Source organism: Alexandromys fortis, unplaced genomic scaffold, assembly GCF_014885135.2.
Source record: "Alexandromys fortis isolate MF-2015 unplaced genomic scaffold, M_Fortis_MF-2015_v1.1 scaffold_43, whole genome shotgun sequence".
In the NCBI taxonomy this organism is placed as follows: domain Eukaryota; kingdom Metazoa; phylum Chordata; class Mammalia; order Rodentia; family Cricetidae; genus Alexandromys; species Alexandromys fortis.
The window spans coordinates 3,824,303-3,851,377 of record NW_026067928.1 but is presented as its reverse complement, the minus strand read 5'-3'; the positions used below and the strand labels follow the sequence as shown (position 1 = coordinate 3,851,377).

Below are 27,075 nucleotides of genomic sequence, written 5' to 3'. Positions count from 1 at the left end.
CCGGGGCCTTTCCGGTTCCTCCGCTACCCCCCCCCCCCCCCCCCCCCCCCCCCCCCCCCCCCCCCCCCCCCCCCCCCCCCAGCCGCGGCGGGAAGAGCGGAGCCGCCTCCTCCCTCTCCTGCCCAGAATCTCGCGGATCCTCTGCCCCGTGCGCGCAGGCGGGGCCGCCCGGGATGGCGTCCAGCGCCGGGCTCCCCTCCGAGGACCGAGCACCGATCTGTCCCCTGCTCGTGTCCCCGACGCCCTGGCTGGGGTCCCAGCTCAGTTTGAGTCTCCTTTCCTCCCTACGACGTCGACTTTACTGCTTTCCTAAATCACCCGCGCGGTCTGGCGCCCCGGTGTGCCAGCGCTGCTCTGAGAGGCACACACCCGCACCTCGCCCCCATTCATCCCGCCAAGGTGAATCACGGCCAGCGGGGCGCCCCTGCCTTTCCTGCAACGTGTCGTCCACTCGGACCCAAACAATGATCCCCCTGTCGTTAATCGAGTCTGTCCGCCCGCGCCACCCGCGGGGTAGACCCCGCCGGGACCCCATTGTTGCCCAAGCCTCCGGGCGCCCGGGGGCGGACCCTGCAGACTCGGCCGGCTCCGCCCATACCTTTCTAAGTTAGCTGCGGGTGAGCCGCGGGGACAGTTCGGGCGCCGGGCCCCCTCCTCGTTCGCCCCCACCCACCGAGGCTGCGGTGGGGAGTGGGCGAGGGCCACGCGGGCTGACCGCTTTAATCGGCTTCTAATTCTTTCCCCAAGACTGCCTAGGCGCGTGGTGACACAAAAGAGGGGGACTTGGTGGCAGCTCAGCAAGAGTCTCGCCCCGAGAGTTGCCATCAGGGGGTTCCTCTCTCCGCGACCCCTAGAATTTCCCTTAGGTTGCGGCTATAAGAGTCGCAGGGGCCATGTGTGGGTTATTTAGGGTGCCGCAGAGAGAGGTGGTGCAGGTGACAGGGTGGCGCGGCAAAGGCCCAGGGCCAGGGGCGGGGGCAGGGGTGGGGCGGGGTGGGGCGGGGTGGTGGCTCCGAGGACCCACCCCCTGCCGCTGGCCAGCCTGGCAAGACGAGGGCTGGGCAGTGGGTGTTGCGTTTTACCTCTGCGATCGGGGAGGGGTTAGTTTCCCACAGGGGATTTCAACCATCACACTCAGAGCCCGCCTCCTAATCCTCCCGCGGAGCGGCTCGGGGCCCCATTTTATGGCAATAAAGCGACTTAGCGCCTGCTGAGCGAGCCCCTCCCCGCCGCCGCCCCCGCCCTCGGCCCCACCCCAGGGCTCGCCCGCAGCGGCGGGGCTTTGTTTCTGGGGAGGAGGACCCGGAGCTCTTTTGTTTGGGGGTTTTCTGTTTTCACCCCTACCCCACCCTACACACACCCCAACCTCACCCCACCCCGCCCCAACCCCCCGCGCCTCTCGGATTTCCTGAGCTGCGGGCTGCAAAGGGAGGAGAGCGGCTTCTTGCAACCCCCTCGGCTGGGCCCCGGGGTAATTCGATGCGGGCCTGGCGAGGCTCCCCACGTTAGACCTGGGCTCCCGTCTCGACAGCCTCCACCCACCGGCCCACCCTACATTTAGCGCATCATGTGATCTGGGTAAGTCATTTGCAAGTACAACAGTTCCCTGGGTTGCCCCCCATTCATTTCCTGAGAACTGCAGAGAGCAGCTGAGAGGCTCTGCTTGTGCGTGTGCGTGTGAGTGTGCGCGGGTGACGCCGTGAGTGTGTGTGTGTGTGTGTGTGAGCAAGTGTGTGTGCGCGCGCGTGTGTGAGAGAGAGAAAGGGCGAGAGAGAGGGGGACTCTGTGTGAGGGAAAGAAAACAATTTCTCCTGCTCTGCAGCTTCTGTTCAGGTCTGTGCCGATTCCGTTTTTTATCAAAATAAACAACCCCTCCTTTTTTTTTTGCCATCCCAAATCAGATCGTATTCTCTTAACGTGTTTTATTTTCCTTCTGTCATTTGCTCAAGTTAAATCATTTTGGTTGGTCTGTGTTCTTAAATGGGGGGAAAGTGTTGGGAAGCGGGAGGGGGCCGGGGAAGGGCGATGCTATTGCCCAGCCAGGAGCGGCGGTCGGATTCGCGGAGAAGAAAGAGGGTGGTTACTTGTCCCACTCCCTAAACATTTTTAAAAGAACTTAGCAAGTAACGTAAATTAAGCAAATGCTTTGCTCCCCCGACTGAAATTGTTGGTTGCAGTGTTTGCCTGACAGTTGCCAAGGATGAGAAATAAATCCTCAGGGCTGAAAGAGGCGCGCGGGGAGGGGAGGGGGTCGTGGAAGTAGTTGGTCCCCCGCAATGGATGGGCTGGATGAATAGCCGCACCGGGGCTGTGCGGGCAGTGTATGAGCACTGGAGAGTGGAGCGGAAGGGGTTAAGGAGGCGATAACATTGCTGGCATGAATAGTGGTCCTGGCGCTACATTCATTATTGTCTCTGGTCGTAATGATGTGGAACTGTCACTTGCTACTGTGCCTGGTCCATGGGAGTAGCCAGGGGCTGGCCTGTGGCTCTTATTTTCAATTACGAAGGACCTGGCTGGAGTTGACAAGGGACAACTTTGTAAGGCCACCTGGGCCGAGAAGCCGGCGGAACTGGCCTTGGAGCCACTTCTGACCTTAGACGCAAAGCTAAGAGGGCTAGGACTTGACCTCCGCGACGTTAGTTGGTGTGCACGTTAGAAGCTCTCCTACTGGGAGAATCAACCCTGCTTTTGTTGGTTAGAGAACTGCCTCCCAGAACTTTGCAAACTTTTACCTTTGGGGGAAAGGGTGGGGTGCACTCAACAGTTTTGTTTCTCCGTGCGTTTGAGGCAAAGGCTTGGAGGAAAAGTACCAGTTCCTTTGTTAGGTGTCCTGTAGCTTCCCAGCCCCCTTCCCCTGGTCTTCTAGTTTTGCATACTTTACTAGTAAGTGCCCTAATTCGGCTGACAAAAGCTGACTTTGTTGCGTTAAAGAGTATTAGTACAACGGAATGTGTAATCTGGATAAACAGTTTCTGCTTTAGTGTTGCCAGCTCTCTAATTTAACTGTACAGACGGCTTAAGTCTCTGTTCTGTATAGATTGTTTTAAATACTTCTACTGGTTAACAGAATTCTCAAGCGAGCACTAAGGTATTTTAACTTGGCGTTAATATTCTGTTTCCCTGTAACACCGGAAAGGCAGGCAGAGGACCTATTTACATTTAGTGCCTGTGCATCTAGTTGCGTCTTAGACGTCTGCCAATCAAATACACGTCATCCTGCAAATCCACCTCGAAGCCTTCATGCCTCTTTCTTAGTGGAGGAGAGAGTTGTTTGGACAAGGGAATGCTTTGAAAGACATTTGGTGGCTTTTCGCAAGCAGCAGCTTCTGATGTGAATAGGATTGGTCACTTTGATGAGAAAATAAACCGTCATCCAAGACATCCTTTTAAGACGGGCATTTAATTACTACAGAGGGACCCCTCCTCCCTTAGAAAAAAAGCCTGGTTTACTAGTGGGTCTTCATCTGAATGTTGATTACATTTAGAGAGAGAGAGAGAGAGAGAGAGAGAGAGAGAGAGAGAGAGAGAGAGAGAGAGAAAAGAAAAAGAAAAAGAAAAACAGGTAGAGATTGGTTACGTAAAGAGTATATTTTTAGGTTTGAAAAAATTTAACGGTAGACTCTTGTTAGGAATAGGATGTTGGAAGACAGACATTTCAATTGCCTAAGTCACCTCTCCATCGGTGCTGCCTGCTCAGTGTTGATACTAGACTGAATAGACCAAGCTCATCTGGGTCTGGGAGAGAGCTATCTGAGCATTTAAAAATTGGCAAGAACATTTAATGCATTTAGAAAGGAAAGGTTTATTATGCAAACTCATAGTTAATATGAAATACACTTAAACCAGCACAACTAAAATATTTTCACATGAAAATTTAATAATTTATGAGCGGCATCAACTTAACTAATACAGCTGTGTCCGGGTAAATAGAATGCTCTTGAGGATTTCTCTTGATTGCTGAGGACTTTTAGTTATGTGTCTCTTACATAGCCATATTTCAAGGAAACTTTGGTCAGTTCAACTTTATCGGGGAATGACTGTTTCTTAACGGAAAATTGTTGTCACCTACTAGAAAGTCCTTTTCAAGAAACCCTGTCATCTGGGCAGAAATAGTCTTGGTCTAGCTGTTGAGACCTTGACCTCAGCAACTCTGGGCCGGTTGTTTACTCCAGCTGCTGCCTCCCTGTGTTCCAACAGGGAAAGTAGTGTAAAGAACCCTTTCTCCCAGGGTGCTTGCTGTTCAGTCCTCAGAGCAGGCTCACACCTAGTCTATAGTGTTTTGATGGGCCAGAAATTTCTCTTTTGCCTTTTTTTTTTTTTTTTTTTGGTAAAGGGAAAACACATTTTCTACGTCTCTGAGAGTTAGAGGTCATGCCAAGAAGCCGTCTGTTAGTAACACAGTGAAATGACTTATTGTAAACCTGGGTGAGTTTTATCCTAGAAAGGCAATGTAAGTACTGCGCCCTCCAGGCCTGTACGCAGGGCATTTCAAGTGGGAAGAGTTGGTTAATTTGGTGTTGGGAGAAACCTCATCCAGCAAGGTGATACTTTCAAATAACTGACAATATGTCATTGTCCTGGGTACTTATTCTAATCAATACAAGATTTAAAAAGTATGGAATTTCACATTTATATAAACTAAATAACATTAAAACAATTCTATAAAATTGGGAGGCCAGAGGATTTGCTTATATTTAGAAAAGGCATTCTTAAGTGTTTTGGGTTTATAAATATAGTTGAAGTGTGTGTGTGCGGGTTAATACACAGTAATTGCGCATAAGTAGTAATGGCGCAAACACTATTATTATTACTATTAGTAGTAGTATTGGCATTGTCGCCATTGGGCTTGCATGCTGACTAATGACCAAGAGCTAAGAATCTCCAGATTAGCAGCACTGCCGCCTTCTTGTTTGGGGAGTAACTTTCATTTTTATGAGTTCTGAAATGGACTGCAGCTCTTGACTGTGCCGTTTACATTTTAAAACTCAGAACAAAGGCAGACTGGAGGTACCTGCAGTTTTGATACCATTTCTCTCTCTCTCTCTCTCTCTCTCTCTCTCTCTCTCTCTCTCTCTCTCTCTCTCTCTCTCTCTCTCCCTCCCTCCCATGTAATCCTGGCAGGGCTTTAACTCACCCAGTAACTGCCCTTGAACTCCTGGTCCTTGTGGCTCCACCTTCTGGGTACAGGACAGGCATGTGCCCCCACACCCAGCCTATTTTCCTAAAAGGAAAAACAAAATGAAAACTTTTTCATTTTTTAGCTTTTGGGTTAGGCACAGCCTTTGGTTTGAAATGTGTATAAAATGTAAGGGTGAAAAATCTTGCAATGAAGTCCCTGGCAACGCCCTCTAACCACACAGTCTTAACTCACCAGCCACACCCACTCCACTCCCAGATGTAGAATGGGAGCTGACAGATGGGCTTCGCCCTGTGCCTGGAAGGTCAGCTGCCTGTGGCTCTGTCAGCCCTGCTTGAGTTCTAACTCGGAGTGACTTCAATCCATGAGAATTCCTTCTTGGGGGCCTACATGAGCCACACCCAGTCTGGAGTCAGCTACTGAGTGCCTGTGGTAGACACATGTTCGGGACTAAATGGTTGCTTTCTCTATATATTCTCAGTAATTAGGTTACAAAAGGATTTCTCGGTTTGGGGTGTTTATTGTCACAAAGTGGCTTCTTGAGTAATTATACTGCCCTATAAAATACGCTTTGGTCTGGCAGCAGATCAGAGGATATCCACTGAAAGAGTTGTGCTCTGATATGGTCTTTCTTCTTTTCATTTACTTTCAAGCCTTTTTTAAAACATAGTTATAGATTTACAGACCTACCCGATTCATTTATTTTGTTATTTTTTAGAAGAGCTTTTATATTTTCACAATTTCCTACATAGATATAATGTGTCTTTTTTTCACAATTTCATACATGTATAGGGTGTGTCTTAATGATTTCTATCCACACCAGCTCTCTCTTCCTTCTTTCCATGGACACACCCAACACATCCCTTCCTATGTTCATGTTCGCCATGTGTGTGTATGTGTGTGTGTTTGTGTGTGCGCGCGCGCAATATTCTTATTACTTCTTTATGCAGCAATGTTAACTGATCTTATTGGCTTGACCTTGTACAAGTCTTGTGCTGGTAAACACAGCTGCAATGAATTAGCAAGGGGAAGAGCTATTGATGTCATGTTCAGATGACTGCATTGCTTATCACTCTTCCCTTCTTTCTACCCGCTCTTCCTTAGTTTTACACGCCATGGGTGGCATGGGTGGGCAGGTTGCGATGTAGATATTCCAGATAGTGCTAAACATACTCACTTACTCGTTGCAGGTCCTTGCTGCCTGTGTAATACATGTTTTTGCATATTCACTTGCATGCTTATTGAATTGGTCCAAACAGTATTGCTGTCTACATACTGAGAGAGTAGCTGAGAGCTTTTGTGGTTGTCCTGCTACATGGAAAGTGTGAGAACAAGTATTTTGGAGTGTTCAGTGACACTTTTCTTGCCTGCTGAAGGTCATGATTACTGCTTACTGGCTTTGATAGAAATTATGTCCAAGTTAGAAGTTACTATGATTTTCAGAGTACGTAGCTCCTCACAATTTTTTGTGATGATGCATATGTTTCTTTCTTTCTTTTTTTTTTCGAGACAGGGTTTCTCTGTAGCTTTGGAGCCTGTCCTGGCACTAGCTCTTGTAGACCAGGCTGGCTTGGAACTCACAGAGTTCAGCCTGCCTCTGCCTCCCGAGTGCTGGGATTAAAGGAGTGCGCCACCACCGCCCGGCTCATATGTTTCCTATATGCATAAGAAATAGTACTTATATTTACGTATGTGTTTCCATATTCTCTGTCTGCTCTGTTGTCTTACCCTCTCACACCATGGACATTATGGCCAACAATTATAGTAAAATGTGACCAAACGGAGGAAATATTCAGCAAGTCTGTTTAATCAGGCTCTGCATTTAACAAAAAGCTAATTTTACGATACGATTAACAAGCTAATTCATACGAGAATATAAAGTAATTCATAAGAAAACATAAGTCCCACCCTTTCTCCAAGGAAACAATCAAGATAAATTATTGTAAATTTCTTTGTGTGTTTTTTTCCTGAAGACAATCCAGACAGATAATATAAAGCAGAGAACCAAAGAGCAAAGTGCTCATTTTTGTGTTGAGTGCTTCCTACCAGCGAGCACCCTGGAAAGAGAGCACATTTTGTTAGCAGACGCATCTCAATTTGAGTCTGTTTTTCTTGCCTACTGACAAGATGACCTTGGTCAATTTTTTGAGCCACAGTGAGGGTTACATGAGGTAATGTGGATAAAAGTTACTCTGGAGAATTATAAAGCGCTGGGGCTGTGACCAATTTAATTGATGACAATTCTGGACCTCCTCTCATCCCTCCCCACTAAAGAAAAGAGATGGACATTCCAGCTTCTCAAAGTAAACAAGTAACACACAAGGGGAAGGAGTTTCCAAGGGTTAGTAGAAAACTGCTGCCTGCCAAAATTCATAAATTCCATCCCTTATCATCCCTACCAGAGATTTGCTGTGTGACCTTGAAAAAGTCCAGTCTTAAAAAGAAGTTTCTAGGGAACTGACGTGAAAGTATCCCATTGTTAGCATGTAGGTCATCTAGGTGACCTGTTTGAGCTTTTCAAAACAAAAATTTGCAAGACTTGCTTGAATGAACATTTAGAGAAAACTGAGAGTGATAACCAACAATGACTATTTGTACAATGAATACCTTGCGGCTGAGGAGATGGCTTAGTTTGTGAAGTGCCTGTGGTACAAGCTTGAGGACCTGAGTTCAGATCTCTGCACTAACATATCCATAACCCCAAAGATAGAGGGGAGGACCTGGGTGAATCTTGGGAACTTACTGGCATGTCCGTTTAGCCAATCAGTGAGCTGGAGACTCTCTCTCACAAAACAAAACAACACAACAACAAAACAAAACAAAACCACATTCACATATACTCAAATTGTAAAAATAAAATTAAAATAGAAAACCTTTAGAATTTTTTAAGGAGTTTCCTGGAGTTTCTATTAGTTGGTCACCTATTTAGAGAAGAATCTTGCTCTTGTTTGTGATTCATTGTACAATGGAGAACAGAACTGCCTGTCTCTACCTGTTATAGAGACTAAGCAGTGTCTCATACATGGCTTAGAGCGCACACTGAAGAGAAATGGGGAGCAGTGGGGTGGTTGGTGAAAATTTATTGCGTGTTTTACTTATAGCCTCATTTTCCTACCATGCATGTTTCATTCAAATTTGAGAGTATGAAGACCCCTGCTTGGCATTTCTCCCCAGCGATATTTGATCAATTTAAGAAAACAACAACAAAGGCAATTTAAATTCTTCCTAAACCCTAGCTAGCATCCTATGAGACCAGAGAAGCAGGCTCAGACAACCTCACGGTCTAACTCATCTGGGCTCTCTCCGGTGGGTAAAAGCTATAGTTATCACCACTCTCCTGTTCTGAGGGATTCTGTTTTAGTTCCAGCCTGCTGTTTGAGAACTCACTGGATTCCATTCTGTGCTCGCTGGTCCTGTATATAGGATGTCTGTGGCTCGTTTGCTTTCTTTTTCTCCAGTAACAGGCACCTGGAGAGGAGAAAGTGTCTACCCCCCCCCCCACCCCTGAATGAATACTCTACTGGGTTCTCACACAAAGCCTACAGTGATGACTACCATGTAAATACTGAAACACTCATTGAGAGAAAGGGCTTGAGGGGAGTCCCTGTGCCATCTGTACCACAGCCCATTCGGCAGCCAAACATCCCTATCGTAGTCTTTTCCCTCCTAATCTACCTGCTCCTCTCCAGCTGCAAGCACTCAGCTCCAGCGGCTGCTAGTCAGTGGGCTATTCACCGTATTTTCCTGAGCTTAAACAAAAATTTCTTCTTGTTCAAAGAAGCCCTGATGTATGCTAGGATCAAACCGGATACAACATAAAGCATCCGACTACCCCGTTGAACCAGGGAAGGGACTCCTTTCCTCTCCCTTTACTCATCTGAAAAAAGCCGACAACAAATGATCTCAAGAGAGTGGGCTTGGGGATCAAAATCTACAAGAGAGCATCCAGTGGGAGATTTCATGCATGTTTAGTGTTCGGTAAATGCTTGTGCTCCTGGTGTCCTTGGCGTGTGAATCCTAACTGTGCTGGCCATTTTCATGTCCGCTTGACACACTGGAAAGGGGAGCATCTCACTTGAGAAAATGCCTCCATAGGATCCACCTGGAAGGCATTTTCTTCATTTGTGATGGATCGGGAGGATCCAGACTGATTTCTGTGGTGCTGTTCCTAGGCTTCTGGGCCCAAATTCAATAAGAAATCGTGTTGAATGGACCGTGAGGAGTAAGGCAGTGCTCCTCCATGACTTCTGCATCAGCTCCTGCCTCCAGGTTCCTGCCCAACTTGAGTTCCTGTCTTGGTTTCCTTCCATGATGGGCTACAGTGTGGAAGTGTAAGCCAAATAACGCTTTCCTCCCCAAATTTTGGGTCATGCTGTTTCATCATAGCAATAGAAACCCTAATTAAGACACGACAGAAAATTAAAGGGACCCCTTTTCACGGTTCATCCGCTATAATGCACAGGTTAGGCCTGAGGTTTTACATATGTCAGCTTATGTAATTATTCTCTTGGCAAACTAGTTGCACCAGGCTTTCTAAAAGATTGATTCTTTAGAGATCAGCCCACACCTGGTTATGGGGTGACCGCTGGAAAGTTTCCTTTCGCACACTGGCTTTGGCTTGCTGACCTTTGAAGGATGAGTCTTTTGGGCTGTGGATGGCGCTCTTATGCCAAATAGCATCCCTTCTCCCGCTGACTTTGCCACTGTCGACAATAGATCCAAAAGCGATTTTGAAACTTTTACTTTAACAAAATAAATCTAAAGGGGGAAACGCAAGGTGCCATTTCTAGTTATGAGCAGCGGGACTTGTTATTTTGATATGCAGTGGGTTCAGCAATCGTTAAGTGCAGAGAGTGATATATCTTTAGTGAATGGGAATGATGGCAGTAGCTGACGAATGTGACAAAGACTAAAGTTACAGAACATAAAGAATGTTGCATTTTTAATTACTGTACTTAGCAGAATGTGTAATTATGGATTTCGCCATTTTCTTTTGTACATGGGACTGGATCATTCAAATCTAAATTTGTTCCCTGGACCTTTACATATTTGAGTTATTTTTTTTAAAGTTTTGATTCTAAAGCATAAATTTCTTCCTTTAGTGAACAAATATTCATTGATATTTCATCTGTGTTTATGCCATAGAATACGCGTATCCTTTACAAAATGACTTATAGTAGATATTAGCTATTTGTATATTATTTCTATTTTGCTATGGATGTTGTGCAATGATTTCTATCTTACTATATATCTGATACCATGAGTTGTTCTCTTTCCAACCTGAACTGGTTCCACCACTATTACAAAGCCTGGTGGTTCCCAGTTCCTGGGCACGCATCATATTGATGCTGAACTTGGTACTGTCCTCACATCAGCAGAGCCTGCTAGAGCCCAGAGCTCCTGGCTTCTAACAATCCTCTTGCTTCAGCCCCCCATGGAGCTGGAACTAAGTTCTATGCTATGATGTTGTTTCGTGGAGTAGTTAGCAAATTATAACCAGAGTTAAGCAATGCAGTTATAGTCAATAGCCAATTAGCTGTTGAGCAGAGATTTGAACCTGAGACAGTCCCTTGAACTTTGGTCTTGGTACTCTTGGCTCCCGTAAGCACTTAATGTGACATTCTAGAGCTAGTCTCATAGAAGAGGGCAATAATGGAAATATTATACAAATAAATACTGTTTACAGACTCTGTTGTTTTATTGGCTATAGATCGTTTTGGTTTACCACCTTGGCTACAGCGTTTTACCCAGCAGTGAAGTCAGGGGTTTGCTGATACACACACTAAAACAAATCACAAGGCCTAACCCAAAACAGTTACTTTAGAAAAAAAGCTTCTGCAGAAAGCTCCATGGTAGTGATAGTGGTAGAGCAATAAATTTTGGCAAATGTCCATTCTGCTAGTAGATAAGACTATTAAAGCCACAGGGGTAGTAAAAATAACAAAACATTTTTATAAGAAATGCTCCAATCCTCATTTGACCTCCCCCCCCCCTCTCTCTCTCTCTCTCTCTCTCTCTCTCTCTCTTTAAAGCTCCCTTGTATATGTAATCAGGCAGCATAATGAGTTTAATATTATCATTTATGAGGTGAAAATCTGGCTAGGGAAGTAAAGCTTGTGTAGAAAATTACAGAAGATTTTTGAGGTATAAGTTGCTTGAACGAAGAACACAAGAAGATTGTTTCTTGCTGGAAAATCAAAGACTTTAGGGATTAGTAGGTGTGTATGGAAACTTATTTTAGAAAAGGATTATTTATTTATTTACTTATTTTTAAATTAAAAATGTGTTTATTAATGTATGAACATTGGATGTTTGTGTCTTGAAAGGTACATACCATAGGCACCTCCATTTGGAGGAAGAAGAGGCAGCTTATTGGTTCCTCACTGCTCAGCCCTGAAATAATAGTCACACAGAAACTACATTATTTAAATCACTGCTTGGCCTATTTGCTCTAACTTCTTATCAGCTAAATCTTACATCTTAATTTAACCCATATTTTTTAATCTGTGTATTGCTATGTGGCAGTGGCTAACAGGCTAAAGTTCCGACCACTGTCTCAGGCAGAGCTACATGGCTTCTCCCTGACTCAGCCTCCTTTCTCCCAGCCTTCAGTTTTGTTTTCCCCACCTACCTAAGTTCTGCCTTATCAACAGGCCAAGACAATTTTCTTTATTCATTAATAGTAATCACAGCATAGAGCAGAATCCCACATCCCCTCTCCTTTTCTGTTTAAATAAAAAGGAAAGTTTTTAACTTTAACACAATAAAATTATATATAACAAAATAGCTATCAAACAATAATTACAGTTATAATATTTATAACTACTTTATTTTTTATCATAACTAAGGAAAACTATAACTATAAATTCTTCAACTCCATCAAAGACTCCAGAAAGATATAATATTACCTAAGTAAACAGGAAATACACTGTAAGCAACTTCCAGAACTCTAAAATTGACAGAGATATCTCGCTTCCTGGAGAGTCACCCAAAGTTCTTTTGTATCACTGGGACATCCATCTTTAGCCTACAGGCCCATAGTATCCAGCAGACTTTATCATGAAGCAGGAAATTTTAAAGACAATGTCACCTATATTGGCAGTTTGTCAGCCACTTTCTTTTGTGTTCTGTAGAATGTCTAACAGACTCTTTCATGAAGCAGGAACCCCAAAGGATTGTCTCACTTACACTTGGAGGTCAGAGGACAACTTTAGGGCACCATCTTTCTCTGACTAGGTGGGTCCTGAGGCTCAGACTCAAGCCATCAGCTTTGGTGGCAAGTGTCTTTACTCAGTGAGCCAGCTCACCAATCCACATTTATTTTTTTATTCAATAGAGAAAGTAAATATGTACATGATGTACGCAACCCAAAAATACATTTGGCAGCTGTGGTGCTTTCTCTCCTATCTTTCAGAGATGATGTATTTATTGTGTTTTGGCAAATGTCTTTGCTTTGCAATCTCACCAGAAATTTTTCTTTTCCAAAATTAGAATTTCCTAGCATGTACTTGGCCAATAGGACATATATGGTTCTAATGAGTTTAGGAAAGTCTTCTTTAAGCTATGAAAACAAACCAAAATTAACAATGACCGATACAATTTAAAAACCATAGTTTATCCAAACCTATATCCTTTACAAAAATCTACTCTACTAGTTAAAGCATCAGGCATATATTTAAAAAAAAACAATAATACAACTTTTATTCTGTAGTAGAGAGGAGCAGCGGGCTGTGTCCCACCGCCCAGCTAGCTTACACCCAAAATAACCACATGGAAATTGTATTAATTAAAACGATGCCTGACCCATTATATCTAGCCTCTTATTAGCTAACTCTCACATCTTGATTCAACCCATTTCTAATAATCTGTATGAGGTCATGGCTTACCAGGAAAGATTCAACATGTCTGACCCAGTGGCTGGCTCCATGGTGGCTCTCTCTGCCTGCCTTCTTTCTCCCAGAATTCTGTTCTGTCTACTCTGCCTACCTAAGGGCTGCCCTATCAAAAGGCCAAGACAGTCTCTTTATTCAACCAATGAAAGCAACACATAGAAAGAAGAACCTCCTACACCATTATCCCTGACAAATATTTTATAAATGTAGGAATAAAGGATTCTTTTTAAGGGTAGGAACTGTAGAAGGAAAGACTTGCAAAAATTACAGGGAGTCACAATGTATTGCAATGGAGCAAGTATGGGTGGAAAGAGTGTTTGGAAAGGAAGTTTCAAGTGAATGGACAGTTCAGAGGTCATATTCTGTGAATATATATCACCTCTTCTGCTTGAGTGTTCATCTTAAGACTGTATACAATGAAATAATTAAGCTTTTGATGAGTCTCTGCAGATTTTGTATACTGAGCTTTGCAGATTATGGGTTAGTTAGTGTGGCATGTTCCATTATAAGCTAAATCTTTAAGCTGAAGACATGACTGACTGTTGTATTTAGGCAGCTCAGAAATTAAGAGGGTTGAGAATAGTTGAGAAGTATAGGCTATTACAAAATGCTTCGTGCTTGGTGGTTTACCAAATGGTTTGGTTTGGTCTTGATAGTCCTGTAAGATGGAAGGAGCACAAGGTATCCATTTTATTGATGCAGCTATTAAGAGAAGAAAGGGGTAAAATAAACCAGAAGGCAGCAAAGCCTGAACTGTAACTGTGATTATCAAGACCAGCATAAGTGGGTTTTAATGCAGGTTTTCTTTTTTTCAATTTTCATTTTATTCCAAAACTATCTTCTTTATAATTTTTTTGGCCTCAGGAAGTTAAACTTTTGAAAGACCACCTTGCACAAAATAGGTCTTACGAGCTACTCTGTGGTGCATGGGAGATGTACGCTCAGTTTGAGATGAAGTCATATGTGTAGATGAATTTTTCTTTGGACTATCAACTTATAAAAACTTACATGGAAACTTATTGGTCATTATGAAAGCTCCACCAATAGTTTAGGCTTGTTTATAACTAGCTCTTATAGCTTAACCCCTATCTTTTATTAAACATTCTTTTATGTGACTGTTGCCTTTACTCTGGAGGCCCATCCTGCTTCCTCTCCATGTGGCTCACAACTCTGCCTTTCTTTTTTCCAGCACTCTTTCTGTCCAGAGGTTCCTGCTATGCCTCCTACCTAGCTATAGGCCATTTAGTTTTTCATTAAGCCAAACACAGTGACATCTTCACACAGTGTAGAGGAATATTCCATAGCATTTTTGCCTTTTGTCTAAATAAAAAAAGGAAAAGCTTAACTCTAACAATGCAGAACTATAAACATTAAGAATAATTACCAACTAAGGAATACATTCACAAGGTCTAATCCATTAGTATTTGGCAAATTTAGAGAAAATAATCCATTATCCATCTTCTCTTAATGAGTACAAAGTTTTATACCTAATTTATTTTCTGTTATGACTAAGGGAAAGTGTAACTTTAACCATCTAGTCATTAACTACATCAGAGACCCAATAATGATATTACCTGAGCAAACAGGAACTACAGAGCAAACAACTTCTAAAACTATGAAATGACAGACATCTGGCTGCCCAGAGAGTCACCTCAGGTTTCTTCTATAATGTTGGGCCATTGATTTTTGGTCTATGGCCCTAGAGTGTCTGACAGATTTTTCTGTGAAGCAGGAGTTTTGAAGGACTATCCTACTTTACCTTGACAAAGTTTGGCAGTCTCTTTCTTTTGCATCCTGCTTGTCCAGTTTGGGCAGCATACTGCCAACAGTCAAGGCAAGGGCAGCCTTTTTTCCAAATAGCTAATTTTGCCACAAAGAAATATATTTAATTACCTCAATTTTGTATCAGTATGCAGAAATCCATACCAATGTAAACTATTTGAGACTAATGGTTGTTTAAAAGTAGACTCAACAATCTACCCTTTCATCCCATCGTTTCTATACTATATCCCCCTTTCATCCCTTCAGAAAGAGATTCCTGAAGGTAGCCCCCAAACAATAACAAACATCCATAACCCACTGAATGACCAAAACCCACCTCTTGGGAATGCAGGTGTTGTGCTCTGTAGTGTGCTAGCATCTTTTGGGGACCTGAGAAATTAAGATTATGGTCAACTTCTGGGAAAGCTAGCTGTTGTCTTGGTGTGATGGGAAAATGTAGGTCTCATCTGAAGTCTGGCTGGAGTAGTCTGTGAAGCTGATCAGGCCATGTCAGCCAGCAGCCTCGAAGTTGTTATGGATGCAGAACTCTAGGAAACTGCAAGAGAGGTACTCTGAGAGGCTGAATCACCTTGCTCACCCATTTTCATTGGTGCCTGGTCCCTTTGCTCTGAAAACACACAAACATTCAAAAGTAACATACATATCTACATATCTGGATTAGCACAAATATGCGTTGTACACCTGACAGCCAAAGGTGATTTCTTTTTGTTTCATGTTTGAGCAGGTAAATTGTATATTACCTGTCTTGTAATTTGTGTTTGTCGTCTGATGGTGCAGCTCAGCTTAGTGTGTGAGATGCTGGTGCATGGCACTGGTGGCTGACTTCAGACCACAGGCAGCAGCCGGGTGCCAGCTCTATGTATACCTCTGAGGTATACTGAGAGACTGCGATCAACAGAAAGCCATGTTTAACTCCATATTCTGAACTTTCCAAAAACATTTTCATAGGCCTTTTGTAGATATATGTGGCTGGACGTTGGGTACCATGTGTACATAGATTTTTTTTGAGCCAGCATCTCACAAAAAATGACATGGAGACTAATTTTTAATTGTAAAAGATTGACTTTTGCTTGGGCTTGTTTCTAACTAGCTCTTATAACTTAAATTAACCCATATTTTAAAATCTACATTCTTTTATGTGGCTCAGTTACCTTTACTCTGTATTGCCTATCCTGCTTCCTTTCCATCTGGCTGATGAATTGGAATCTTCCTTTCTTCTTCCCAGGTCTCTCTCTGTCAAGAAATCCTGCTATACTTCCTGCCTAACTATTGGCTATTTAGTGTTTTATTAAACCAATCACAGTGGCATATCTTCACACAGTGTAAAGGAATATTCCCTAATAGTCATTTGTATCCTCTTCTGAATTGCATCCTAAGGAAACTCCATATAGAAAAACAAAAGAACAACCTGAGATGACCAAGTAGAAAGTATGTCATTGCCCCTAACCAGAGTTACTGCTGAGTGCCTACACTATGAAGGTCCCTAGAACACGAGCTTCATCCTAAGGACAGATGATCTGCAAAACAGCTGTGTAGCTCAGTCCACAGAAAAAGCCAAGTTAGCACATTCTAAGGCAGATTGCCTTCTTTCTTTAGATCATCAATGTGCCTAAAATGTATTCCAGATATTTTAAGTTTAATGTTTCAGCCTTTTAAAAGTACTTTCCATCTTATCTATTTTGTTGTTGTTGTTGTTTTAGGCATGTTTTATGTATTTTTTTGTTAGTGTGTATGCTACCATTTTAATGTCCTGTTTCTAAGCCACACATTGATAATTTATCAGGTCTTTACATGAGATTTATTCTTCTAGGACTGGTACTTCATGGCTGGCAGTGGTGGAGCACACCTTTAATCCCAGTCACGGGAGCAGAGGCAGGTGGATCTCTTTGAGTTCAAGAGGTCAGCCTGGCCTACTGAGTGAGTACTAGGAGAGGCTCAAAAGCTACACAGAGAAATCCTGTTTCAGGAAAACAAAAAACCAAAATCAAACAAACAATAAAGGAGCACAACTCAACATACACAGAAAGCTTTGTTTCATAGAAGCTCATCTTCATGGGAGTATTAAAACTTAAACTATGTCTCTCTCACAACCGTGTGTGTTTGTAGGGCTGGAGAGATGTTTCAGTGATTGAGAATGTTTGCTGCTCTTGCGGAGAACCCTAGCACCCATGTCATGTGGCTCATGACTGCTAGTAGTAACTTTAGGTTCAGGGGATCCAGTGCCCTTCTCTGGCCTTCTCAAGTACCCATGTGTGTGCGCATGTGCTCACACGTGCGCACAAACACACACACACAGATACACATTTAAAAATGTGTGTGCCTGTATGGAAGCTTTAAAGTATTTTTTTTTTTTTTTAGTTCCTTTCTGTTTGACTTAACTTGCATCCCCTTTCCACCCAACAGTAGTATCCCTTTTGTCTGGAAGTCAGGTCACAAAACACTGTGTGTCGCTCCATCATTTTCTTTAAGTCTGTAGGTGATAAGAACATGTACAAATGATTTTGGTCTCTGCTTGTAACAATGAGATCTTTTTTCAACTCTTCCATATTTTTTCACTGAATGCTACCTAAGGGAAATTGTTTAATGCAATTAGACTGCTACAAAACTAACCCAATTACCAGACTGTGGTATGGCATTTAAATGAATGGTTCATCCTCTGTATCCTCTCTTATTCATTTACAAATTGGCAACATTTTGTATCGAGTTCTTGTCATAAAAGCCAGTATTGAAATGTCTTTAGAGGATTGTGCCCTTGTAGTCCTGTGGGATAGATTATGAGGGAAAGTGTCTTAGTTTCTTTTTTTCTATTGTTGTGGTAGAATACTTCAACAAAAGCAACTTATGGGGAAAACAGTTTCTTTGGGCTCCCAGTTGTAGGCTGTAGTTTAACATAGCCAAAAATGGTGCAGCTGGTCATATACTAACCAAAGTTAGAAGAAGAGGTAGATGGGTTCAGTTAACTTTGTGCTTTTACACAGGACAGCATCACAGCTTAGAGAATGGTACCACCCACAGTTGGTGAGACATCGTACCTCAAGTAACACAATCAAGATAATCCCCAACCCTCTGTGGACAGGCCCAGAGGCCACACCACAAATGACTGTAGAACTCACCAGGCTGTCAGCTAAGACTGAACATCATAAAAGTGTTATCCACTCGAACTCTACATGTGACTTTGGTTCTCTTGAGAGCTATGGCATTGCTTTGAAAAGGATCTAGAGTTCTCATTTTACCAGCAGTACAGGCAAGTACCTCTGCCTAGAAACCTCTTTAGCAGAAATGGACTTTCTTCCATTCTGGTAGTCGGGATAGTGTTATGTGCTTTGGAATTCAGTTAGTGCTTCCCAATGGCTAGTGACATTGAACATATTCCATTGTAGGCAATTTGAGATTGTCCTGATAAATGCTTTTATAGGCTTTGCCCATTTTAATTCCCTTGGTAAGTTTCCTTTTGTGGAGATTTGTTATATATCTGTCTGATACTTGTGTTGCAAATAATTTTTCAAAAACTCGTCATTTCTCCTCTGTTTTGTTAATAAAACATTTAATATTTTTATGTGAATTATTTCTGTCTTTGCCTGGTACCCTATTTATCTCAGGGTCTTCCCCATTGGTGAAATAGACATGTCATTCACATCTGTATTAACTTCAACTCTTGATTCGTGTGTGCTCTTTGAACTCGTATGTTATATAAAAGCAGGGATCTGTTTTTATTTCTAGTGCAGAGCTACTATTGTGTCATCAGTTTTGAGATTTGGTGTCCTTTCCCTCGAGCATCTAAACTCCGCATCTGTCATGTCGTATGTTCTCATGTGTTCTCTTGTGTTGGCATTCTTCCACAAAGAATTTTCTTAGCTGCTCCCAGAAATGTACTTAAAGTAAAAGAATATTTAACTCTTATTCTCCTCTCCCTGTGGCAAGAAATCCTCCAAATCAAAAAACAACAAAACCTACCCATTATGATTAAAAATAAATTGCATTTAACTGTATATAATCTGAGACTGTAAATATTTTATTGTTCTTTATAGTTCACTGTACTATCCTGATTCAAAAATGCTAATGCTTCTCTGTTTGCTCACATTTTATTTTTTTAGACTTGAAAACTATTTTAGCATTTTACTTGTGATGGTCATTTCTCCTCTAATAAAATTTATTTCTAAAACTGTTGCAGGTTTTTTTTAAACATTGTGTACATGCTAATATATAGTTTTCAATTTTAGTTGGTTCACTTGGTAAATTACTTTTAGTTTTCTATTTGCTAGTTTTTGGAATGCACTTTTTGTAAAATTGATAGTTTTTCCCTTAAAAATGGGAAAATTCATCAACAAATCCGTCTGAGGTTATATTTCTTTATTTAACTGTTCTATTTGGTACTAAGAGATGGTTTAGTAGCCGCTGTTGTAGAGGACCTGAGTTCACGTCACAAAACCCAGAAGACGAGCTCTCTGCCCTCTGTAGCTCTGGATCCTCGGGATCCAACCACCTCTTCGTCATGCATGTCTTACCTTCTTCAACTGAAGATTTTTGTTTGTTTGTGTTTATTCTATTTTACCACCCTTGGGTTATTTGCAATCTTAGGAAGAATTTATACTATATATCACCAATTATTTCCTATTATTTCGTCTTCTATGGTATCAGGATCTTTTAACAGGGTGTTTCCATTTTTTCCTTTCATTTTTTTAAGTGTTGTTTTCTTCGCATCCTTCCTTACATTTTATAGATTCCGGGGGGTGGAATGGTGGCTCTATGAGTGACATGCTTGCTGTGTAAGTGTGAAGGCATGAGTTTGATCCCTAACATCCCTGTAAAAAGCCAGATATGGTGGTACATGCCTGTGACCCTAGCTTTGGGGAGCAAGGAAAATTGGATTCTGTGGCTTTCAAGCCAGCTAGTCTTTCTGAGCTGCTGATTTCCATCTTGGGTGATACACCTCATATCAAAAAAATAAGATGGACAGAGGAGGAAAACACCTCACGTGAACCTCTGTCCCCAAGTGCATATATACCTGCATACAGACATGTACATATGTCCACATACACACACGTGAATAAGCTACGTCCATAAAGTACTGATTTGCTTTCAACAGTAAATCACATTGAAGAGAGGAAGATTTTGAGTATAATCATGTCTCTCTGCTTTTCTAGTTATGACTTTTCTAATGAGTCATTTATTTCTCTAATTTTTCTTGATTATCCTAAAGAGATTGAACAGATATTTCCTACATGATTCTCGTCTTTCTGGAAGACAAACTAGACTGTGCTACATACATGACAATGTCTGGAGGCATCATGTGTTCATATTTTATTTGATCCAGGAACATGGTCCATGGTGCAGGGTTGACTCCATCAGTGTGGATTTTCTCTCTTCACTTAACCTCTCAAGTCACACCCTCATAGACATACCTAGAGGTTCGTCTATGATATTAAATCCCATCAAGTTGACAGTCATGGTTAACTATAACAGGCCTCCTTGTTCATAAGTTTCTTACGTGGCTATATATATATATATCCGCTGCTGTTTAGATGCATATTTCAGTGTCACTCTTAAAAAGTTAACCCAGTGAGAACCCTGGATGTTTTTCCTTTTCTTCTTTCTTCTCTTTTAACCAATAGCTCCTTTTGAGCACTCTTGGCTCCTCTTCATTGTCTTTATTTGTCTTGATTCATTTTTGGTGACATTTTTATCTCTTTTCGTCAGTCTCCAGAGCTTTTTCTGCCATACCTAGGCAATCTCTTTTTGATATTTACATAATGGCTTACTTCCTACTGCTTCCTTTTCTCATGCGTCCTTCGCTGAAGTGCCACTTGCCACTCTGATTCACTTGCTATTTGGTTAGAATGATTCAGTATTTATATTAGGAAAATTTGGCTAGTATAATTATCACCAAATCCTTGCTTCCTCAAGTGGTCTCAAATATTTCTCAGATCAGCGAGTTGTACTTCGGTTTTATTTCCTTTTGCATCCAGGTCACCCTAGAACAGTGGTTCTCAATCTTAAATATCACAGTCCATTAAAACATTTCCTCATGTGGTGACCCCACACACACACACCATAAAATCATTTCTGTTGCTATGTTATAACTGTAATCTTACTACTGTTATGAATTGTAATGTGAATCTCTGATATGCAGGATATCTGATACGTGGCGCCAATGAAGGGTTGTTCAACCCCCAAGGAGTCGTGACCAATAGGCTGAAAGCCACTGCTCTGGAGTGTTTCAATATCTCCCTGGCCCCTTACTTGTAATAATAAGTTTGCTGCTATTCCATTTGTTTTCTTTGTATTATGTAGACATATCTCTTCCCTTGTTTCTTCTTTGCTCCTTCCCATCAACCTTTCCTTTGCTGGCCTGCCCAGTGGCATTGCTGGCTGACCTGTCCAACAATTTTCACCCAAGGAAATAAAGCGAGTTGTGGGAAAATTTTCATTTTCTTCCTTGAAAACGTGAGACAAAGACTTGAGAATAATAGACTTAATATTTGAAATTGTTCCGTGCAACAATGAGTTTAGGAACAACTGAAGAAAATCCGTTTTTAGCAGGAATAATACAAAAAGGAAAAAGAATTGGTTCAATGGTAGCCTTGAATAGCTGAACCATTGGGATCACCGACCCCAAGAAAAATAAATCCCTATTTAAAACTTTGTGTTTAAGTTGCTTTTCATTTGTAGTTGATGCGTTTCTAATGGCTGTAATGATAGCTTTGATTTGGAAAGTCTCTTTTGTTTGTTTGCTTTTAATTACCTTGAGAATTTAGGAGTTTTTCTGGGGTATAAATTTATGTATGTTTCTCATTAAACCTCTTTACTCCTTGGTGACTCTTTAAATCTTCAGAAATTCTTTCTTCAGATCAAACATTTTTTTTTTCTTGTTGTGCTACCCAGAACCTTGATCATGGCAGTAAGTGCTTTGTCATTTAGCCACATCTCTAGTAGCACAGGCAAATTTTTTTTAAAAAAAAATTCCTTCTTGTCTCTTTCTTCTTCTTTTTTTCTTTCCACTTTTTTTTTTATAGTACTTTTGACCTGATTTTTTTGTTTCAGGTACTGTATCCCCCTTTTCCTTCTCTTTTTTCTTTCAACTTCTTTTCCTTTCTTTTATTCATCCTATTCATCCTTTCTTCTTTCAGAAATGCCTCTGAATTAGTTTCCTTTTGTTTTTTAGAAGGAGTGTGTGCATCGCATGCACATGGATGCGAACATGCCTGTGCATATATGTGGGAGAGTATTTACTTGTGTGACAACTATGTTAATAACCCTTATTTGATACATCCTCTGCCTTATTCATTTTTCACTCTTTTTGGGCATCTTACAACTTTCCTGACAAAGCTACTTTCAGTCTTCGTCTAATTTTATGCACAGAAATCTCATTAGATCACTTTTGCAGATGAGGACTTTTAACAACTCAGCAAGGAGAAGCCCTCCTTATGGAACTACCAGGTATGTGTGTCCAGACCAGACATGTGTGTCAAAGCTAAGAAGCCAGCACTGATGAAAGTACATTATGCGGCTTTCCATACTTCTTCCATTACTTAGTCAGGATACAAAGGAAGTTCTACATTGCATGGAACTGTCTTGTTTGCTCCCCTCCTCCACCGTGTGTATGTGTATGTGTATGTGTGTGTGTTATCATTTTATGGTTTCTTACTTCTAAGACCTTAACCATTTTGAACAAAGAGCTCAGTAGTCATTTTTAATAGGATATTTGTTCTTTGATTTTAGTTTCTCTCATGTTTTTCCTCATGATTAAACTGGATTATGGGGTTTTAGAAACCATGCTGTAGAAGGGCAGCACTCTCTCAGTGACTCCTTTTAGAGTGTCAACATATCAGCTCCCTAGCATGATATCCTCAAGGTGCCTTTTGTGACTTCAACCTTGAGGACTGCGTTGAGTAGTTCTTGCTCCTCGTCACCTCCCCATGCTGCCAGTCTGACCCTCTTTATAGACACGAGAGGGGGTTAGGTGGTAACTACATATGGTATTTGGAATTCTACTGGCCTTTCTCTTCCAGTTATCCACTTTCAAAATCTACGTTAGTATAGACATGTTAATGCTTATTTGTGAATGGATTTATCATCTAACGTATAATTTATTTTATTAGCCTGATTTTTTTGTTTTTTTTTTTCTTCTTGTAATAATCTTTTCTGTTTTCTAATGAGCACATTCCCACTTGCATCGCACAATTCTCTGGGCAGGTTGTGTATTTCCCTGCCAGCAAATCCGCTGCTGTTGTTTTACAGTCTTTGGCTCATTTCATTGAATGATGATATTTAGAAGTGAGTGTCTGGCTGCCAGTGTTCTTGCTGCTTACTACACTGGGTGTTGTTCTTACTGTTGATCCCAGTTGTTTAAAAAAATTAGTCAGTTCTTTTATTTATTTGTTTTGTTTTTAATAACCTGATGAACAAAGGAAATACTAAGAATTCTCTTTGCAAGGAATGCCCACTTCGATCAGTGACACAGATCATTCAAAAGTTAGCATGCTAAAATGCAAGTAGGAAATGTAGTGTTTTACCCTGCCTTGAAGATACCTGCTGTCTTCCCGGTCTCATTATTTTTGTCAATTGTTGCTATCTTGGTGCCCTGCTATGGTTTGAAATGAGGACTGACTCATTCTAAATGTACTCTCCAAATACATGTTATTGCTAGCACTATTTTGTAATTTGATGGATATTTTAATACTAAGAGTTCATTGGTTTTGTAGTTACTGTGAACTTTGAGCAGAAGAAAGTATTCAGCTCTCATGATAGTTTAACCAAGCTTTGAAATTGTATCTTGGTTTCTAACACTCAATGACAATGGCCATCTGACGTGAAGTGCGTAGTGGAAGTCCTGTGGTGGCTTTGGTTTTTAGCTCTGTAGGAGGGACAATCACAGACATGGGAACCAGCTAATTCCCTTGGAATGCATGGAGTGTGTGCCACTTAGAGCCTAAAATCTTGAGAAATACAGCTTTAACATTTGGGTAACATTTTTCTTTAAGGGTGAGTCCCTTATAGTTTGAGTTTCTACCCCTTAAAGTAGAAGTTCACATACTGTAAACATTAATGACCATGTAGAAAGCATTTAGAGAGATCAAAAACTCACTTGGAACAAATCTTGACAAAATAACCGTGAAGGAGAGTGTTCCTTTGTGAGGAAGACCATACAACCCCAGACTCCTGCCTCTAGGACCAAGGGACGGTCTCCATGAGTCTGTTGTAGAGCGTTGTTGCCGTCATTTCTAGCTCTCAACTAGAAATTGCGGTTCGAAACATTCTCTCTATACTTTAGTAGATCCTTTCAAAACAGGATACCTGAAAGAAATATAGTGAGGTCTCCTTTTTCATTTTTTTTTTCAATTTTCCTTACTTTTCGGTTTTTCTGTAAGGTAAGTTCACTTAATTTCGATTCAAGATTAGAAATGGTTACTGAATCCTCACAAGATCCTTACAGAGTTATGTCTGTGCCTAAATTCATGAAGCGTGTGAGTGCCCACTAATTTTTGGGAAGTAGAGAAAATCTCTGTATATAATTAAGAATCTTGGGAGGAGAATGTTCTGGATTTTTCAGTCCAGGAAAAGTTCAATATCAAGCATCTTTTAGAGCTAGAAGGCAAAATCCATGAGTCCACAGAGGATCAGCTTGGTGTGATGAGGTCACAGGCCATAGAGTGCCAAGGAGTGTCTATGGCTGGCAGAAGCTAACACAAAGAGAAGTAGATTTTTCTTGGAGCTTCCAGGAGAAATATGGCCTTGCCGATGTTCTCTAGAGATAGGATAATTCCTGTTATTAGCCGCCAAGATTGTGGGTATTTTCCTGGGCAGTCAAAGGAGACTCATAAATGTACCACAAGGAAGAGGAAGGCATTCTGCTGGATGATGGCTGCCCAGGGTGGAACATTTCCTTGAAATTCTGATTTCTGAAAAGGAATCAAAAACATCTCAAACTCACACAGTAATTTGGGTAGTAACATTTTGTATAGATTACTCTGAAAGCATTGCAGGGTGGGGCCAACCTTGTTCACATGGAGGACTAAAGGAGGCACCCAGGAAGGAACACTGTGTCTACCTACAGGACTGAGTGAGGTGGGGAAGTCTTTGTACCTTTACCCTGCGGTGACATGAGCATCTGTCTACCTGAACCCGTGTCTTCACCTCCTGAGAGTAGAGGAGTTCTTGAAGACAGTTGTCGGGATGCTGACATCGCAGACAGGTGCACTGGCTCTACGGTGAATACCAGCCAAGAAATTTTATGTCTATCCTCTTGCTCTTTGGTCTCTTTGAGTCCTTTTGGCCACATGGAGTACAGTATGACTCAAACACCACAATGTCAAACAAACAGCTCTGTTTCGGTGGTGAACTCAACAGACTGTTCCAGATGTGCCCCACAGTGGCGTTTTAGGGTTTGCCACGTAAAGATTCCACAGACACGTAATATACAGAGTTGTCTCTTGGAATCTTTGAGGAGGTGGATCTCAGACTCGGGTAGTATCTATACACGTCTGCCTCAATTTGTTACATCATCTACAGTATCTTATGATCCATAATACAGTGTGGAAGTCGCAGGTTGATGCAGTAACTACAATGAAAATTATCTGTACAGAGTTAGCATCACTCCGTGTTAGTTCCCATCCATGGTTGGCTGGGTTATAGGATACAGAGACCACAGATAGAAAGGGCCAAATGTTGCTCCCCCCCTGTGGTTATTAGAATCCTTAAAGTGTAAAAAACTGTTCCTATGGTCCAGGCTTTATGAACAGGTTATGGGGTCCATCTGGTCGATGGGCTGAAGTTTATGTGTGTCCTATCCTATGATAACATATTAAATTAGGGATAGCTTTTCACTTTTATAGAAATCATGTGTTGCTTCTGAAAAGAACAACTATTACTTACAAATAATTTAAAATCTCACCCATGTATGGTTAATTAAACTCTTCAGTATTGAACAAATTAGAACTAGAAAAAAATGCTTAGGTTTTCAGAAAAATGTCTCTGTCTTCTGGATTGAGGGTTTTCAGAAGGCTTATCTCAGTAAGAGAGAGGAAGCAGGGCACCGGCTTTCTTCAGCCTTCTCCATAGAATTTGTTCCTGGTTCGGTGACTTAGAGCACTGTGGAGAGACTCTCTTTCGTTGCCACTCAAGTTTCTCTGTGTACAGTATTTTGTTGAATGTTTAGAAACCCTTCAACAAAATTGTGTTCATTGGGGTGAGTGGTTAATTGGACACTTCCAGACTATCACAGATCATCAGAGCGCTTTGTTGTTAGAATGTGTGTTGGTTGGTTTTTGTCAACTTGACACATATCTGGAGAGAGGGAATCTTAATTAAGAAAATGCCTCCATAACCCTGGCCTACTGGGAAAATCTATGGGGTATTGTCTTGATTGATTATTGATATGGAAGGGCTCAACTTACTATGGGTGGTTCAACCCCTGGATAGGTAGCGCTGGCCTGTATAAGAAAGCAAGCCGAGTACGGCATGAAAGCAAACTGGACACCATCATTTCTTCATGGCTTCTGCTTCAGTTCCTGACGCCAGATTCCTGCCCTGACTTCCCTTAGTGATGGAGTGTGACCTGAGAGTTTTAAGATAGAAGAAATCCTTTCTTCTCCAAGTTGTTTTTGTTCATGGCATTTTATCAAGTCAATAGAAACCCCAATAGGATAGATTTTCTTGTCTCTCTTTGGATCCTGCTCATGGAACCTCTGAAAACCTACAGAGGAGCAAGGACTCTTTCACTTGAAAATAGATGGTACTAGCAAGTTCTACAGTTTTATTTAAAATTCTTTCACTGGGCGGTGGTGACACACACCTATGATCCCAGCACTTGGTATGCAGAGGCAGGTAGAACTCTGTAAGTTCAAGGCCAGCCTGGTCTACAGAGTGAATTCCAGGACAGCCAAAACTAAACAGAGAAACCTTGTCAAGAAAAAACAGAACAAAAACAAACAAACAACAAAAAAAAATCCTTCGAAGATGAGTTGGTGTATAGATCTCAAAGAAAGCACATTAATTTTTTTAGCAAAGGATGTTATAGTATGATTTAATCCCCATAAAACAAATGTAAGTTGTCTGTTATGAAAAACTGTACGCTGAGTTTCACATGTAGAGAATTTTAGGAATACTTCAAACACATCTTCAGACTTCTCTTCAAAGTACAGAACTTTTCTCATTTGTGCCCCATTCTCACTGTCCACTGAATTAGAAAATCTGTACAAATTTGCTAAAGTAAAAAGTCATTTTAGAGGGAAGTTAGGTCATTGAAATCTATCTGAGATGCAG

At 41.6% G+C, this 27,075-nt stretch overlaps 1 protein-coding gene across 3 annotated transcripts in view; it reads left to right on the top strand.

Annotated features, from left to right (window-relative positions):
• Positions 1-1,178: 1,178 nt before the first annotated feature.
• Klf12 (KLF transcription factor 12) overlaps positions 1,179-27,075 on the top strand; it is a 370,757-nt gene continuing 344,860 nt past the window's right edge. For 2 of the 3 annotated variants that reach the window (XM_050144660.1, XM_050144658.1), the window contains exon 1: positions 1,179-1,578. The gene's annotated coding sequence lies outside the window, so the exon portion shown is untranslated. Of the gene's footprint in view, positions 1,579-1,641; positions 1,834-27,075 lie in introns of those variants that run through there. The other variant, XM_050144659.1, reaches the window with a different exon arrangement.